Below are 7271 nucleotides of genomic sequence, written 5' to 3'. Positions count from 1 at the left end.
TGTTTTTTGAATTTTAAGGGGTTGTTTGGCTAAACATGCAAATATAGACAGATTAAAGCTAAAAGAAAAAAGGCTTAGACAAACACACCCTTAACCTAAAATCAGAGGCATTAAAAATTCTTTAAGGACATGTTTGACAAACATGTCCTTAAGAGCCAAACATGGGCTTATTGCTTAAGAAAAAACATGGCGAGCCAAACAAGCCCTTATGGATGAGTTTGGGCTTGGCCTAACCACATGAGCTAGGTCTATTGGGTTTGGGCCTAATTGGCCCATACGAGCCAGGCTCATGCCCGTCCCAATCCGATTGTTGGGCCAACATACTCTTTTTTGGGCTAGACCCAACCCAGCTATGCTGGCTGGGCTGAAACAAAGGTCCAACCCCATTACTTAGCCACCACTGGCCTGACCAGTGTTGGCTAGCAAATGCCAATAATATAAATTATTTCTTCATGTTATTGGCATGGTTTAGCACTCGTTCTAAAAATATAAAGAGTAGGGAGACGCTTACCTGGCTGGATGGGGACATTGGTTGGCTAGGGGAGCCTTAAACTTGGCATGGTGGTTTGTTGGTGGAGCTCACGGTGGATGTTGTTGTAGCTAAAGAAGCTACGGTGGGGAAGAAGAGGTAGTTGCTGCTGGACATGGTTGGTTTTGGAGTTCACGTTACTGTCTTGAATGACTTGGCCAAAAAGGAAATAGGTTGTTGCTGCTGATGGTAAGCTATTGACTGAAAGTTATGCCGTTTACGGTGGTGCTGCCTAGATTGATGGCAGTGCTGTCATGGAAGGAGATGAAAATGGTATTTGGGTTGGTTTTTTTGTTGATACAAGTGGAAATGATGGAAACACAGTGAGAAGAGGTTGAAAAGTGTGATGTTGGGGTTGGACCAGGATTGGTTTTGTCTGGTGTCCATGAAAAAAAGAAGAAAGAGTGGTGGTTGTGTTATTTTCTCTCTTTTTTTTAAAAAAGAAAAGCTGGTGCACGAGGTAGGTTTGTGCTTCGGTCTCTCCTCCTCCTCTCAATGGATTTCACCATTATTTATAAGGGTTGAAAGAAAGGTATGAGATGTTTATCTAGATTCATGACCCTTAATTCAAATGGAAAAGATCCTATCGTTGGCCAAAAGTGAACATCACAAGCTACTAAAGCTAGGTTGCACAAGCTGATCAAGTTGTTGTCTTTGGAACGGTGCTGCGACACCTACAAAGACGACCACCCAACAAGAATCAAGATGGGGTGGAGTACAATGTCTAACCATGAGTAATGGCTTGTTTGTTTTGTTTGGTGGAGAAATAAGGCATTAAATATCTTTAAAAAACAGTCATTCAGACAACTTTTCAAGTAAGAAGATTGAAGATGATGAATAATGTTAAATGATGTTTTAATTTTTTTTACCTTCGTTGACCAAAATGATGTTGTTTTGATCCAAAACACACTGTTTTGGTCAAAATAACATCGAAACGTATCATTTCAATTAAATGAAATGATGTTGTTTTGGCATTTAAGGTTAATTTAGGTTTAAAAATCTCATATTTCAATTTCAACCCTTAATCTTCTAATTTATTCAATTAAGTCCTCAATTGAATTTTGATTCTAAGAATCAATTCAATTTCACCCCTGTCAAATCTTAAAATGACTCTATGAGTTTAACGTCTTTTCATTTTGATCATTGGTTTTAGATTTATGTAAATTGATCCTCAATTGACAATTTAGTTTTCAATTTCCTTAAACTTCACCCCTATTTTCAACCAAATTGAGTCCTTAAAGTTTAGTATTTTTTTCAAAAAGGTTATTGGTTTTAGATTTATGCAAATTGATCCTTAATTAACCACTTAACTTATAATTTGCTTCAACTTCATTCATGTTTTCAACCAAATTGACTTCTTGAAGTTTAGCGTTTTTTTTAGAAAGGTTCTCGGTTGTGAATTTCTTCAATTTAATCCTTAATCTTAAACTTTGATTTTCTAACAATTTTGTCTCTAATTTCAACCAATTAACTTTGCAAAAATTAATTTTGGTCATCTAAAATTCTAATCTTCTTGATTTAGCCCGAATTAGGTTTCCAAACCTAATGTTTTACAAATTAAGTCCCTAATAAAGTTAATTTGACCCAATAAGAGTATAGTCAAGTCCTTACACCTACTTAAATCTTTTAATTCGACCCAAATTAATTCTTAAACATAATTAAACCTTTAATTTGGTCTATGATCAAATTAAATTGGCCCAAATTAGATTCAATTATTATTTTTAGGAGAACTAGGACGCTGTAACAGTGGAAGGGAGCTTGTCGAAAACTCCCATAACAAAACTCGGTGTTTTTTATTATTATTTTAAAGGGTGTTTAAAATTATGTTAGCTATTGCTTTTAATATTTTTTACTCGAAAATTATTAAAATATTATTTTTAACATTAGGATATCAAAACAATCAAAACATATAAAATAATATATTTTTTATAAGACTTCTCAAAAGGCACCCGACTATCCGTATCCATTTTATTAATGAGAGTTAATTATAAAACTTAGTCCTTGTAGTTTACTGAAACTAACTAATTAATCCATGTAGTATTTAAATAATTAAATTAGTTCTTTGACCAACTATTGACCACTCTCTATTTAGTAGCTTTTTTGTTTCAAAATCTACTCCTTTACTAATCAAAATTTCTCATTTTTCTTTTATTTTCACTAATCAAAATAACCCTTTTCGAACTTAAAAAACCAAGACCCCTCTCTTTCTCACGAACAAATTAATAGAAGAAGAAGAAGATAACGAGAGCCTTGTGATATTGAAACCCTAACCGGTAAAAAAACCTCTTGTGTTTTAAATCCCACATTGAGAAAACAAAAAAAATAACCGAGAAAACCAAACTGAAAAAAGCCGAATTAACCGATTAAAAAATCACAAAAAAGTTCTAGTTCGGTTCGGTTTCGGTTTCCAAAGTATGAAATCGATTGAACCGAACCAAACCGAATCGGTTCAACCAGATCAACACTTAGAAAAAAGAGAGTATAAATAGCATAGTTATTAAACCCGGCCCGGGGGTTGACCCGACCAAAGGGCCGGGTCCCAGGTTTCATGGGTCAACCAGGGTCAACTCGGGTCAACCTGGAAAGATTAAAAAAAAATTAAAGTTTTAATATTTCATATGAAAAAATCCATGTAAATATAAGTTATACATATTGTAAACAATGAAGTTTAAAAGAATATTTTAAAAAGTTTTTTTATCTCATATTAAAAAGATATTATGTTAAGCTTTTAAGTTGAAATATTTAAACCAAAAAAGTTTTTTATCCCACATCGAAAACACATAACTTTTTTCTTGGGAATATAGAGTATATATACTAATAGGTTTTAAATCCCACATTAAAAAAACATAACTTCTTTCATGGGAACATAGAGTATATATATGAAAGGGTTTTAAATCCTACATTGAGAAGATACTATGTTATCCTTTTAAGTTGAAGTATTTAAACCAAAAGGTTTTTTATCCCACATTGAAAATACATAACTTTTTTTCTTGGGAACATAGAGTATATATACTAATAGGTTTCAAATCCCACATTGAAAAAACATAACTTTTTTCATGGGAACATAGAGTATATATACGAAAGGGCTTCAAATTCCACATTGAAGAGATACTTGTTATCCTTTTAAGTTGAAATATTTAAACCAAAAAGTTTTTTATCCCACATTGAAAAAACATGATTTTTTTCAAGGGAACATAAAGTATATATACTAATGGGTTTCAAATCCCACATTGAAAAAACATAATTTTTTTCATGGAAATATAGAGTATATATATGAAAGGGCTTCAAATCCCACATTGAAAAGATACTATATTATCCTATTAAGTTGAAATATTTAAACCAAAAGGTTTTTTATCCCACATTGGAAAAACATGATTTTTTTCTTGGAAACATAGAGTATATATACTAAAGGGTTTCAAATCCCACATTGAAAAGATACTATGTTATCCTTTTAAGTTGAAGTATTTAAACCAGAGTTTTAAAACCCGGACTGGCTCGGCGGGTCGATCCGGGACCCGGCCGACCCGGGCCTAGGACCGGTCCGGGTGGAGGCAAAAACCTGCTTGGGAATTGGCCTGGCGAAACCCGGTCGACCTGGGACCCGGTCCCAGGTGAGACCCGATCAATTTTTTTTATTGTCAGTCATTAAACGATGTCGTTTTGGCCTTTTAAAAGGCCAAAACACTGAAGACTAAAGAGTGAAGAAGAACGAAGCAATATCAGTTACAATTTGCAAACCTAATTAACTCAACTCTTTGAAACCCAGCTGAGGAGCAGAGGACGTCCCGACCTATTGATCGCTGAGGAGCAGAGAAGCAAAGGACGTCTTTGAATCTCCTTCTGAAACGCAGTGTTTTTCGTACTCTCATTCTACGGTGTACGCACACATCTCTTTATCTAGCCTGTGTTCAGTCAGTCACCTTCCCGTCGCTTCCTGTCGCTGCCTCTTCTCTTCCTTCGACCTCCGCTTCCCGGCCTATTACACCGACTGCCTCTTCCGGTTAGTATTTCAAGTTTTCAACTACTATTTCTTTCATTCTTTTTGTCTCATATCACTGTTAGACTTGGGACTTTTGAAGCATAAAAGAGTGTGTGTGAGTGCAAGGACTATGAACTAACCCCTATCTAGTCAAAGGCATGTGCTTTATTTCATGAACATAAGGATTGTTAAATTGAAAACACAATCTGGGTTTTGCTCGTTTGATCAAAAGCAATTAATTGTGTGGTTAAAGCTTGAATCTTGATCTTTATAGATTAGTTTTTGTCCACGGTTTTTAGCTTGAATGAGGTTGATAGTGAACACCCAAATATCCAATGTAGCTGTTACGGTGTTACCATGATTCGGCAGTGAAAAGTGCGTTGTGTGGAGGTGTCTGTATTGTGTGGAATTGGATTGTTAGTTTGTTACAATTGTGTTGAATTACACACCAAAAAATGCTGCTAATTTGTTAATTCTTTTGCCTAATCAGATTTGTTAATTTCCTAGAGCATTGAATCTGTATTGTGTCTGTATTCAGTGTATTATGTTGAATCTGTATTGTGTCAATTGCATTGAATGAAAACCATGGGGCTATCATTGTTAATTTCCTAGAGCATCAACTGAGTAGTCTTTTTCTGTTATGTGTGATTAACAATGAGGCTGTCATTGTTAATCTAATGAATGGATTACAAAGTGAGTTGGCTTGAAATTATATTTCCTCTTATAAATTATGTCAGGTCTTAAAATGTCTTCACATGATGGTAGTACTCCAAGTAGTGATCCTTCAATGGCCTAATCATCTCAACCTTCAATTTATATGTCAAGTGGTAGTAGAGGAAGAACAGATTTAGCATGGGGTCATTGTAGAGAAGTTCCTGAACTTAGTGTTGGATGTAAAAAAACTAAATTAGTTTGTTTATATTGTGCTAAAGTATTTGCGGGTGGTGGTATTAATCGATTTAAGCAACATTTAGTTGGAGCTAAATGAGAAGTTGAACAATGTCGCAAATGTCCTCCTGATGTTCGACATCAAATGGTTTTGAATCTTAAAGGAAATGCTGAAACAAAAAAAAAAGAGTTAGAGAAATGCAAGCAGAATTCAATCCCTTTAATGCACAACAAAGGGAGCATGAAGTAATGATAATTAGGCACTTAGAAGATGATGATGATGAGGATGTCAATACTAAAAAACATATGTTACCACCAAAGATTGCAAAAAAAAAAAAAAGATTCAAAGCACCAGCACTGTAAAACAATCGACTACAAGTTATGGAAAGCAGAAGAAATCTGCAACATTAGGGACATATTTCATGCAGAGAACAACTCCTGGTACTCAAAAGTCTCTTCAGAATTGTTGGCAAAGGAAAAAAGCAGTTGAACGGTGTGATCTTGCTTTAGCGAAGTGGATGATTGATGCATGTGTGCCATTTAATGTTGTTAACTCTGTGTATTATCAGCATGCCATAGATGCTGTAACAGTCATGGGTCCTGGTTATAAAGGACCAAACTTGCATGCTATTCGTGGTTATTACTTGGCAAAAGCGGTTGATGAAGTCAAGATTTATGTTGAGACTTATCGAGAGATTTGAAAGAAGACTGGTTGCACATTAATGGTTGATGGATGGACAGATCAGAAGAGGAGGACTTTAATTAACTTCTTAGTATATTGTCCTAAAGAAACAATTTTTTTGAAAACTGTGGATGTATCAGATGTCTCAAAGACTGCTAGATTGTTGTATCAGTTATTTAGAGAGGTTGTTTTGTATGTTGGGGTAGAAAACATTGTGCATATGGTGACTGATAATGCTGCAAATTATATTGTTGCTGGCAAGTTATTGATGGAAGAATTTCCTTCAATATTTTGGTCTCTTTGTGCTGCTTATTGCATCAACCTCATACTCCAGGATATTGGTAAATTGCAGTCAGTTTGTTGTGTTGTTGAGCATGCTTCTGGTATCACAAAGTACATTTATAATCATTGTTATCCATTATATTTGATGAGGAAGTTCACCGGAGGAAAAGAAATACTTCATCCAGCTCCTACTCGTTTTGCTACCAATTTCATTGCATTGCAAAGCATTTTAGCTCATAAAGATGAGTTGAGAGCTATGGTGACATCTAGGGAATGGGTCTCATCTGCTTATGCTAAAAGATAGCAAAGGAAAAAAGTTTGTTGAGAGTGTGCTAGACTCTCTGTTTTGGGAAGAATGTGCAATAATTGTGTGAATGAGTGAGCCTTTAATTCGAGCTCTACGAATGGTTGATGGTGATGATAGACCTTCGATGAGATATTTGTATGATGCTATTCATCATGCAAAAGAAGAAATGATGAGGAGATTTCGAAAGAGAAAGGCTAGAGTGAAACCTTTCATAGACATTATCAATAATTGGTGGGATGGACAATTTTATAGAAATCTTTATGCAGCGGCATTTTGGTTGAATCTTCAATTTCAATATGATGCAAATATAATGGATAAATATATGAGCACCATTTCTGGACTTCTAGATGTTCTTGAGAAGTATGCACATGGAAATCTACCATTGCAAAGTAAGATTACAAGTGAGATGAAGTTATTTAGGAATGCTGAACATGACATTGGTCGAGTGTCCGCAATAAATAATCGCACCCTTATGCCTTCAGGTATATAATTTTCATATTTAAAAATATTATTTGACATAGTCTCCTTTTATGTATTTTTGTATAGATGAATGATGGATGACATATGGAACCAGCGCTCCAAATCTACAACAATTGGCTATACG

This window comes from Populus trichocarpa, chromosome 8 (genome assembly GCF_000002775.5).
Source record: "Populus trichocarpa isolate Nisqually-1 chromosome 8, P.trichocarpa_v4.1, whole genome shotgun sequence".
NCBI classification, from domain to species: Eukaryota; Viridiplantae; Streptophyta; class Magnoliopsida; order Malpighiales; family Salicaceae; genus Populus; species Populus trichocarpa.
The sequence above is the reverse complement of the archived record's forward strand: the minus strand, read 5'-3'. Positions refer to the sequence as shown.